General features: G+C 44.6%; 1 pseudogene; it reads left to right on the top strand.

Annotated features, from left to right (window-relative positions):
• LOC123484228 lies at positions 1–10,980 on the top strand (annotated as a pseudogene).
• The last annotated feature ends 1,499 nt before the right edge of the window (positions 10,981–12,479 follow it).

The following is a 12,479-nucleotide window of genomic DNA, read 5'->3' as shown; positions in this document are numbered from 1 at the left end:
ATGAGCGTGTACAGCAAGTAAGTGTACATTCAGAAACATTTACTGTAATCTAGATTGTCTACAGTACAACACATACTATGTGAACACATTACTCTTCAGCACATACAATGTAAGAGAATCAGAAGTGCATACAGTAGCCCAATTGACTCTACAGTATAGCACTGTTCTGTACGACTTACATGAAATCCTACATGGGCAGTATATTGTATTTCTACACAGACAATATTTGACTTGGAATCCTTTGGACAGACCCTGATGAGTTCATCTTTGGTCGATGAAGCAGGCTTCAATCTAATAAAGAGTGAGAAGGGAGAGGCCTAATACATGATTGGACAGAGCGCATTGCTGAAGTCCCCGGTCAACGTAGGTGGCACAGTCACACTGCTACTTTCAGCAACCATGGGTGTTCTACATCACCATGTTACACTGGGCCATAAAACACCCAACACCTTCTAAGATGTATATTGCACAATTCAAGAGATATTTTATTTGAGCAGCAGGTTCAAGAACAGCAGGGTCAAGAGCTAAATGAGAATCCCATCCCCACCTATATGTGACAGGCAAAGTGGGACAAATGTCCGCTTCCCCACCGAGCCGCTCAGGCAAGGGGAATGGTTTAACATCAATGGGCAGTTTATGAACTTGTACCTCCCTCCATACTCGCTTTTCCTGAATCCTGATTGAGAATGAGACAGTGCATAAGGATAGACAACCCACACCAGGAGCAACTTGCTGTAAGCTGCGGATTTAGCCTGTGGTGGAGATAGGTGAGAATCATGTCAGAGCAGGATACGGCACACTTATATTCTTTTTCTCATTGCCTCAGTGAGGGACACATGTTGCTTGTGATGCTCAGACACAAAGTGCTCTGGCCTGACTCCAGCCCAAGAAGAAGCGCACTGACCACATATGTTTACTCCTTTGATTTTTGTCCTTTTAGTATTGTATACTGTAGTACAGTGCATTGTAGGCTGTACACTGTACAATGGACAAATTGTGGTGGCCTCTGAACATTGGGCTTTCCATTTGTTAACTGTAGTACTGACTGCTCAATAGATTTTGACTGGTTGTCAGTTCATATCAACAAAGCAACAAGAATTACAGTATCACAGAGACAAAGGGACAAGTTTGTGAGGATGCAGGGTACAGTACTGTAAAAAATAGGGGTACAAGGAGGAGGAAGAACAAAAAACAAAATGCAAAGAGTGCAAAGCAGAGTAGTACTTGGATCAATTCTTGAGCTACTACATAGAAATGTTTTCGCTTTCATCAAAAAGCAGTAATTCTCCCTGAGAACTGTAAGTAGTTTTGAATAATGTGTTTTCTATTTTTCGGTGTATTGTTTACTGACTGCTTGAGAGTGTATATCATTTTGATCACTTTGTTTATGATTTGAGAGTAGTGTTTGATTTGTGAACACAGGTAAAAACTGTTTTGAGTGCTAATGTTTCATTTTACGAGGAGTCTGGGGAGGTTTTGGTAAATAGTGCTTGAAGAGGAGGTTTTGTGTTGAATGTTTTCAGAAATGGAGCAAGGTTTCAGACAATTGTGTTTACAATTGGAGAAAAACTGGTAATGGCTGCATCTAATGGAGAGTACCGGGACACTATCACAAGCCTGTCCCTTTGGTTTGACTTATCTGATCTATCTGGTGTTGTGTGTGTGTGTGTGTGTGGTGTGTGTGTGTGTGTGTGTGTGTGTGTGTGTGTGTGTGTGTGTGTGACAAAGTACATCAGTGTATCTTTGCATGAGTAGAGCTAGTTAGAGTCGGTGTAGAGTGTGTGTGTGTGTGGTTTCACTCAATAATCCAAGGTCCAGGGCCTCTATCTAGGGGAGACTTTAAAAATACCAGTAATGACAAAGTGAGAATTCGAAAGAGACTCATTACGCCCGTTATTTGAGTTCACCAGTGTTGTGTGTGTGTGGCGCTTGTCTCTGTGTCTGCAAGGTGGTGTTGTGTGTGTATTTGTCTGACATACTTTCTCCTAACCAAAGCTAGTACCAGACATCCAGATATCCCCATACATGCTCATATTAACTGGGATTTTTCATACCCACCACCTGCTCCTCCTCCCTCACTTCCCTCCCCTTCTCTCTGTCTCTGTCTCTGTCTCTGACTGCCTGTCTCTCTCTCTCTCTTCTTCTCTCTCTTCTCTCTCTTTCTATCTGTCTCTGCTTCTGTCTTTTTTTTCTCTCTTTCTCTCTCTCTTGGACAGATGAAGACCTAAGGGATAGATACTTCTCTCGCTCTGCCAAGGTTGCTCTAATGCCATGGCCCACTTAAGTGACCCTCCCTCTCTAAATTACCGAGGGAGAAGGTCCACCATTTGTCAAACTCTGAACACACACACACACACATAGGGTGTGGAGTGTAGTCCTATTTAGTAGATGCGTTGGGTTTCTGATTGTCTTTGTATAGGCTGGCAGGGTGCTGGGTACAGCTGGCACAATCTACATCACATTCTCCTGTGTTTGGAAATAGTCTCACACTCACGCACACACAGCTTGATCGGTCGCACACAGCATTTAATGCTGTATGCTGGGCACCGGCTATATTATATATCAGACTGGAGTGTGCTCCGGGGATAAACACTGCTAGAATATTTGCTTTAAAAGTATGAACAAACATTGGTACTGTAAAATGTAATTGAGTACCAAAGCCTAAAATGAGTGGGCACCTTTTTATACTGAGATTGAATTTGAGCAACCAGGGAAGGTGTGTGAGAGTGTATGTTTGAAGGTTCTGGGCGAGCCTATGGTAGCAACCAACAACTAACCTTAGACTAGATCAGAAGGGGGATCACCACTCCAGCAGCACGCCAGTCACCCACAACAGCTGAAGCCAGGGTCCGACTCCACCAATTACATACTCCCTCAAACTGTCTCTTACTGTTTCCCATCTCCATAGACCACTGTGAACCTTCCAGTTTGAAAAAGAGGGCAAGATTTCTCTGAGAGAGAGAGGGGGACTGAGTTGAGTGAGTGAGTGAGAGGAGAGGAGGAGTGAGTGAGTGAGGAGGGAGGAGTGAGTGAGTGAGTGAGGAGGAGGAGGGAGGAGAGAGTGAGTGGAGTGAGTGAGGAGTGAGTGAGTATGGGAGTGAGTGAGTGAGTGAGTGAGTGGGAGTGAGTGAGCAGAGAGAGAGAGAGAGAGAGAGAGAGAGAGAGAGAGAGAGAGGAGAGAGAGAGAGAGAGAGAGAGAGAGAGAGAGAGAGAGAGAGAGAGAGAGAGAGAGAGAGAGAGAGAGAGGAGAGAGAGAGAGAGAGAGAGAGAGAGAGAGAGAGAGCACTCCCAGGCTGAGCACTGGCGAGAGAGCACTCACACAAATACAGAGGATGTATCCAGCTCTGTGTCTGTCTGACACACTGAATGATTTGGGACCCAGGGATCTCTGCATGTGATTACAAAAATGTCCTAAACATTTCACTGGAGTTTTCAGTCCTCTGCAGCTCTGAGATTCTCAATGTCACCTTGGACTGTCTGGTTAGGCGAGGCAGCAGACTCACTCAGGGGAAACTGCAGTGGGTTATTTTAGCTCAGATAGATCACTGCTCCTCCCCTCCCCTGCCTCCTTACTACTAGCCTACCACTGCGGATTTATGCATGTCCTGGTTGAAAAACAGAGATGAAGGAGTGGGAAAAGACACACATGAATGCACACACACACACACACACACATACACACACACAACCTCTCATTGGATTTGAGCTGTTTCATCTCTGAGGGCCCACCCTACTCACCTTGACACCCATAGGAAAACAAGAAACAAGTAGTGGAAGTGTTACAGCCCTAGTGAGTTGTTGGAGACCACCTTCTGTCAGAGACCCGTGCTTATCATTCATCATCACTAAATCTTTCTTGATCAGAAAATTCATAACACCATATCACAGTATATAAGCTTAGTGAGTTTATCCTAGACGTCATGTGCAATTATAAGAGTGGTTGAAGGAGCACTGACCGAGCTTTAAACATAGTGACGTCAGGACCAAGGCGGTAGAGCTACAGCGCCACCCAGTCCCTGAACTCCGGGTCATATTTTAAGAGGTGATATAATCAAAACTTAGGGCGATTACATTTTAGGGTAGAAGTCTCGGTGACGTTTCACTTATTCGTTTTCTCTTACCACCTCTCAAGCTTTCGGAAAAGTGATGTGCTCCCCACGCGTGACAATGGAGGCGTTCAGAATTTTTTCCCACCTCCTGAAAACTTGACGGCGGCTGTCGTGCACCTTCGCTATGCGAAGAATGGAAGGGGGTATCCGAGGGGTGCCATCTTCCACCTTCGCCAGTATCTTTCCCTTGTTTTGGGGTTCATGTGGAGGGATTGGGTTCTATGGGCTCCTCTACTTCGTTTACCTTTCTGATTGCTTGCTTTCTTCTGCTACAACCATTTGGTATTGTCTGACGCGTGCACCACCGATACCTTTTTTGTGGAATTTCGCTTTTTGGGTATGTGTGGTCTGTGTATGTCGCCGCACTGGCTGAGGGAACGTTATTTCGGGAAAAGGAGTTTCAAGATCTGTAAACAGCTACTGTTCTAAAAGCTGTGGTTGTCGCTCACCCACTTTGGTAAGATAGTCGCCTGTTGTGAAGGGGACATCCACACCATAGAGAAAGACTCACTGTTTGCTATGGAGGGTGCAAGACTGTACGATATAAGCTGTCTGTTCTTCTGTCCGGCCGGTGCATTTCAACTTACTCTCTGTACATTTGATCCAACTGTATTGATGTTATGTCATATACATAGAAGCGTACACTTTTTTCTTACAGAATTCGTGTGAGCAGCAAATGGAGAGGTTTTTACATGTGACATCTATCCTTTTTCCAGGCTTCTCGATTCACTCTGAATGGGACTCTCTCCGGCCGTCAGAGGAGGGAGTTTTCCAGGTAAATAGTAAACCGATCGAATAAGCTAATTTTGCCTAATGTGTCTGGCAACACTGAGCATACAAAACATTAAGAAGTCTTGCTCTTTCCATGACATAGACTGGGACCAGGTGAATCCAGGTGAAAGTTACCATGATCCCTTATTGATGTACACTTGTTAAACTTCAATCATGTATGTGGAGGGGAGGAGACTGTTCAAGAAGAAGGATTTTTAAGCCTTGGAGACAATCTGAGACACGAGATTTTAGTGTGCCATTCAGAGTGGGGTGAATGGGCAAGATAAAATATTGAGTGCCTTTGAACTGGTTGGTAGTAGGTGCCAGGCGCACCGGGTTGAGTAAGAACTGCAAGCTGCTGGGTTTTTTCTACATGCAAACAGCTTCTGTATCAAAATGGTCCACCACCCAAAGAACATCCAGCCAACTTGATACAACTGTGGGAAGCATTGGAACCAACATGATGTGCCAACATCCCCTGTGGGGGTGCAACTCAACCATGCAGAAGGTGTTCTTAACGCTTGGCATACTCAGTGTATAAGCATTAGTGTTTTCTTTCCCTAGGTGACCCTGCGTGCAGATAATGGCTGTAGGTACGTTTCATGGAGACGTAAGAAACTGACCTACTCTTCGGCAAGCAACCGCTACATCGCCAAGGTCTTTGCGCTCGTGGTGCGGAATGACATCGCGGACAGAAGCTGACTCTCTCAACGACAAGGCGTCCGACAGCCGCGGGTTCCGATATGATCTCCGGGGTTACCCACCTAACTGTCACGTGCCTCCGTTGCCTGAATTAGACCGGACAGATGCGTTCCTGCGAGTCCCGGCGCAATATGACCATGGCCACCGTGCCCGTGCCCTAACTACAAACAGCCACCAGAAGAGACTGACTCGTGACTGGAACGGAACTTTTGAATGTTTGTTTTTCATTCATGTATGTTGTTTTTGTCTTTTGTTATCCTCAAGTGCTTAGGCTATGGATAGGCATAGCTATGTAATTACGCATCAACAAAGACTACATTGCTAGCACATGAAGTAACCTCCACTTGGTTTGCCAGATATCATGCAATAGGCGTGTGTGAGAGAGATGAGATTGAGAGAAAGAGAGAGAGAGAGACATAGAGGAGAGAGTGTGTGTGTGTAGAGAGAGAGTGAGAGAGGAGGATTTTCTCTGCATCAAAATACCAGTGAAATGTTACCCCTGATTCCTGTTTATGTTTTATAGTGCACTTCTACCTGCCTGTCTTAAATTGAGACTGTATATTTAATTGTCTGACAGAGTTTTTTTGTCAATTTGTGTTTAAAAAAAGAATTAACAATGCAATGTAGCCCTATACTGTTTTGCATATGTCAGAAAAATCCTTTCATTTGGCCTTACAACATTTTCTTTCGGGGAGCGTGCATTTCTGTAGAGGCAGCCTGCAGTGAGTGTCAATATCACCTTCTCGCTCGGTCCTGGCGCTGACACTTGCTGATCTCATTCATATGTCGCGGCGGCTCGGCAACCTCATCACGCAGCTCATGCTCTTCCTCCTGGAGGGTGAAGGAGCACTGTTCAATTGGGGTTAACCAAAATCTCCAGAAACACATAACACACACGATTCACTCGACATTTGGCTTCATATTTTGCGAGGAGTTTACTGGACGGCAACTATATTTTCAGTTGGGGAAGTTTCACCCCTGTTGGCGTGCCCGGACTTTGCAGGTGCGCATGGCGGCGGGGTAATGTTGACTGCTGTCCCCTCGCCTCTTGCCCATTTTAGTCAATGCCTGTCACCGCTCGCTTGGAATGCGCGACTCACATTGTGCAGCCCCCCAGCTCGTGAGGACCTAGCATTTATAGCTCCTCAACCCTTGTCCATTGTTCTTCTCTTTATTCTGTCCAGGACAGCGTTTGATCCGTGTTGTCAGATTGTTAGCGGAGATTTACATCTCCCATTCTCTGTTATTTTACTCTTTGACTGAGTGGTAAAGGAAAAACGAACGCTCAAAATATTAGGCTATTTCTTAAGACGTCTACCGTAGGTTACATAATTTTCTGCGTAAGCAGCTTGTAGCCGACTCATTTCGCACTTTTTCACCATTTTCCATTTCTTAATCTGTATCTGAGGGACTGTGATCAAATATTGTTGAGCGCTGGTCGGCTGATCTGCTCTAAACCCAGTGGAGTTTGGTATTTTCCCACCATTGTTACGTGTCGTGTTGCTGCAAACATTAAAGGATAACATTCAATGTTACTCCTGTGCTCCTATGATCGGGTGTGATGAATTCTATTTACCGGTATTAAAATCAGTTTGCACATTTTTTGATGAATCAAATATTATGTTATTGACAGTGTCAGTAGGCCTACAAGCATCCTCAAAAGTTCATTCTATCTGCATTACTACAAAAAGAAAACATTTGGAAATACAGTAATCTGTTGAAAATCTATTAGAAACCTGAGGATATTGCGATTGTGATAGTGACAAACTGATGTACACTATGAGAACAGCAGCAACGTGAAACGAACTTTAAACTGCAAAAATCCCTGTTTACCAATTCTTGTCGCAACTGAAAGGTACCAACATAATATCACATTCCTTAATCTGTACATCCCCATTCATAAGCAGTACATAAACAACCACAATACCCCTCCTCACCTCTCTCTGTAGACCTCTGGGCAGGATCAGGATGTCTCAAGCTTCTCTCCTTTGTAGGTGACCAGTAGCCTGTTCTACATCCCCTGGCCCCACATGCGGTGGGCAGTCCCTGGGTCTGAACCCGAGGCTGGGGTGGGAGGTCTGGTGATGACCCATGGAGCCCAACGCTGACCTCCTGTGAGGAGTGGGAGGAGGCCCACCACCTGCTCTTCCACCTCCGGGGAATCCCTGTCTCTCCTCCCCCCCTGGGCCTGGTCATCCCTACCACACTGACCCTGCACATGATCCTGCTGCTTGCTGCTGATGACAGGTGGGTCCATACTGCCCTCTGCTGGCCCAGATTACAGTCCAGGCTTCAGTGGTCATGATACGATTTACACACTTTTCGTTTTCATTACCAGCTCTACTTTCACAGTATCTCTTCCTCACTCTCCAAAGTATTCTTTCGTCCTCCCCTCAAAGGATTGTCTGCATTTAATTGCTGTTTGAAATGTGATAGAAGCACTATGTGAGTGAACGGTGCATCCCGTGGAGAAGGGGAGTTGCGCGTAGGAATCAGCAATGCAATCAAATTGAAAAGTATGGAGATACAACCATATCATGACCACTATGTTGGTGGTAGCAACAGTGGGAAAGGCCCTGAGTAGAGTGGAATGATATCATATCATGACCACCATGTTGGTGGAAGCACAGCTGCCTACTGGAGTTTTCTCCAGCTTTCAGTTGAAGAATTTACGGCTATGGCAAGCGTACTCAGGGGATATAACTCAACCAATAACAACTCAAGTGGCTTTATGACTTCCACCCTGTTCCTGTCCCTGACAGGAAGCTGTCTGTTCATCACCTGGGCTACGCTTGTACCGGTGTAACCTGGATGTCATGGTGTGGAACGTGGTCTTCCTGCAAGGTCAACTTTTCGTGCACTTCTTCTCTTCCTGATCTACAAACGCATAGAACCTGTGAGTTCTGCACCCAACTCAACACATTCCAGTTAGATGCGATTGTGGTCCATTTATATACATTACACACTACAGCTTAGAGTAGGTACAAGTTACCTGGAACAGTTATTTTGATGAGGACTTTTTTGGAGATCCGTTTTCCATTGTGTCTCTCAGTGGGGAGACAGCCAGTCACATGCCCCTGGTGTTTGGGGCCACTCTGTCTCTCTCTACCTAAATGAGATGCAGGTCTTTCAAATGCACTGGCTGCCACCAGGGGGACTTTCGTGTGTAGAGGGCCTTCACATAACTGACAGAATGGGACCACCTGTCCTCTCACCCAGAAAGGAAGTTATGTATGCACTGCTAAGTCCTCTTCACTCCCATCGGAATGACATACATGAATTGTGTGCTATCAATTCAATATCAAGGCGATAGTAGAATTAGGACGCCCTCACTTTATGATTTGGCTGCTGTGACATTTGATCAAAGACCCTAAAATATACTCTCTTTCTAATGCCTGGTTCTTGATAACACGCCCTGTGGCGATCCACCCTGAATCAGCCCCCGCTCAAGTCACGTCAATCATCCATCATAACACTTTATATGCCACTTTATCAGTGTATAGACAATGAGCTGTAACCGTACTGTCTTCTGTCAGATTAAGATTGACCGGGAGCTGAAGTCAGTGTACAGCGGATGTTTGAGCCACCCCCTCCACGTACGCAGGCCTTGTCTCCCAGAGACTGTCGGTCAATTCTGGCACCATCCAGAGCCTGAAGAAGGGACAGGTTACGAGCAGCCGAGGACAAGACCTCCGTGGATGAGCGCCTCAGTATCTCCTTGCGAAAGTGCAGTATCACTCTGAACATCTCCCTGTCACCTATTCATACGATGTCTCACCCCTGGTTTTCCCTGGAATGATGTTTTGATCAATGGTATACTTAGCAGTATCTGTGTGCATCTGTGTGCATTTGATCCATCCATGGTCATCTGTGTTGACTATGAAGTTTGTGTGCTGACGAATGAAGGTGTCCATATCGAGGTCTTGCTCCTCCATAACACATCTACACGAACGCCTTCATCGCACTCCCCTGAGTTCAAGATCCAACCCAGATGCACAGAGGAGAAAAATTCCAGGTAACAAGAATATGAGATTATTGAATCATTACCATTTATTTATTTTATTTTTGATATATGTGCCAATTTACCACTTAACGGCATATTCCAGTTCATAGTAATATCCATACCGGGTAGACCAAACAACACAAGTGACGTTCGGTGATTAGGGTAATCGATAGGGCAGGTTTGTTACCACGACAGTGTGTGACTTTTGATTAATTTACAGTGACCATCATGGGGAGGAAGTGTAAGTTTCTGTGTTGGTCCAGAGAGAGACTCCACCTACTTCCACCAAGTCTGACTCCTTCCTTCGAGTGTTCAGGTACCTCATTGGCAAAGACATCACCAACAAGCTGTACGCTAAAACAATGACCCCACTCTCCAATATTGACAAGGTTAGGTTTAGTCCTGTTCAGAAACTGAGACACTGTAGTTTCTATTGTCTCGAAACACCTTCCTAATGTTGGGAGTTGCACCCCCTTTTCCCTCATAACAGCCTCAATTCATTTGGGCACATGGACTTTTACAAGGTGTCGAAAGCGTTCCACGATGATGGCCTATGTTGACTCCAATGCTTCACACAGTTGTGTCGGGTTGGCTGGATGTCCTTTGGGTGGTGGACCATTCTTGATACACATCCACGGAAACTGTTGAGTGTAGAAAAACCCAGCAGCGTTGCAGTTCTTAACACACTCAAACCGGTGTACCTCAACATACCCTGTTCAAAGGCACTTCAATCTTTGTCTTGTCCATTCACCCTCTATTTAGGCACACAAACACAATCCATGTCTCAACTGTCTCAGGTCTTAAACATCCTTCTCTTTAACCTGTATCTCCTTCATCTACACTGATTGATTGGGGCGGCAGGTAGCCCAGTGGTTAAGAGCGTTGCTGACAATAGTAGCTTCAAAAGGTCGCTGGCCAATTCTAATCCCCGAGCGACTATATGGTGGTCTGTCGATCTTTCCATTTGAGCAAGACTTGACCCTAATTGCTCCTGTAATTTGCTCTGAATAAGAGCGGTCTGCTAAATGACTAAAATGTAAAATTTAAGTGGATTTAACAGGTGACATCAATAAGGGATCATAGGATTCACCTGGTCAGTCTGTAATGGAAAAGAACAGGTGTTCCTAATGTTTTGTACACTATGATTTGGTCATTATCCTTCCTAAGTTACAAATTGTCTCCTTAGATTCAAATAACGATGATTATGAAAGAAATGATGATCTTGATGGCGTATGATGATGGTGGTGGTGACACCTGGTGATAAAGCCATGATGACAATAACAATAACGATGTTTACATGAACAGGCAGCAAAGAAGATGGAGCCGGTCAGCCCAAAGCCTCTGCTCCCCAGCTCTCACGATGCAGATGAGGAACAGATGGGGCAGCACCAGTGACACCGACTGAGCATCCTGAACCAGATCCCGTGGAGGCTCCGGTGGCTCCTCGCATGTAAGTCTCACCACCCCCATCAAGCTTTGTGATACTATTGGCCCATCTGTCAGTAAGTTAAACAACCTGAATTAGCTATTGAGTCTGAAAAGACTGACGCAATCATTCTCCTCAATGCTACCTTTGAATAGTGACAAAGTTTCAATCCACAGTGGATCTTTGCCAGGTCAATAGTAGCTGTTATACAGTCACTAAATTTCACAATCATGTGGGCATTCTGGGTATTTTCAGTTGAGTCCATCTTCGTCATTTACCCCTCATATCCTCTCTCGATGTGATATTAACAGACACTAAATCCTGGTTTATTAGAGTTTTAGCTCCTATCTGACAACATTGTTTTCTAGGGGTTGTGTTCTAGACAGATTTGTTCTTTAACATTGTTTCTCCTGTCCCCCTTCCTCCTCCACCTCCACCTCTAGCTGTGAATCAACCTTCTCTCAAGATCACACCTTGCCCTGAAGGGGGTGTAAGACTATCTATTTTTCTCCCCTCCCCACCCCTGAAATTCACCTTCCTAGCCTGTCCAGAGTCATTTGTGCTGACAGTTCAACCAGAATCTGACTAAATCTAGTCATTCCCCAAACTCAACCCTCAATATTTAACCCTACAGCTCTGCACTATGTTGCCTGTTCACAAAGCAGAGTAGTCCCGGTAACCTGGTTGTTGTTTTAACATCTTGCAATTCTATATTTAGAAGTAGAACAACATTCATTCTTATCATCCATCCTATAAGTAGTAATTTTGACTGTACAGCTCCTATTGAAAATGTATTTAGACGTACAAGACTCTCTTTAATCCCAATAGCTTTCACATTATCATGTTGCAATTTCCATATCAAATGCCAGGGGTTGAATTGCAAAGTTACTGATATGTCAGGAAAAGTATTCATGCTAATACTTTTTTTCTTACCATGCTGATTTAACTTCACACTGTCTCCCCTCTGTCTCCAACACAAACATACAGTATGTGAAATTTGGAATTCTGTGTGACCTATGTGTTATTCTGTCCTATGGTTATTGATTTGTTTTGTTTGGTTACCATGAAGTCAGAATAAACCATGGAATTTGTGACCTATACCCTCGTTTTATACCTTTATAGTGTGTTTGTCTGACCATATGAAGATGGTTACCTTGGAAACACACACAGTTACATTGAAAACACACACACACACACCCCTCTATTCCCACGCTAACTGATGTGTCCTTCTTTCAAAAAATCTCCTGCCTCCAAACATCCAATGATAAACCATTAAAGAACATGAAACGCTCTTTATAGAGTCTGAAGCTTTAACTCTCTGTTAAGAAATCCATACACCCACTCAACGCCATAGGTGTTGAGATGTACATTAACCTACAACAACAGTGCTACCACCCACTATCTGTAACCTGATACAAACCTGATTATTATAATGATACTTAAACAATAGCACCAAAAACATTATCAA

The sequence above is a fragment of the Coregonus clupeaformis genome, unplaced genomic scaffold (assembly GCF_020615455.1).
Source record: "Coregonus clupeaformis isolate EN_2021a unplaced genomic scaffold, ASM2061545v1 scaf0239, whole genome shotgun sequence".
Lineage (NCBI taxonomy): Eukaryota > Metazoa > Chordata > Actinopteri > Salmoniformes > Salmonidae > Coregonus > Coregonus clupeaformis.
The sequence above is the reverse complement of the archived record's forward strand: the minus strand, read 5'-3'. Positions and strand labels throughout refer to the sequence as shown.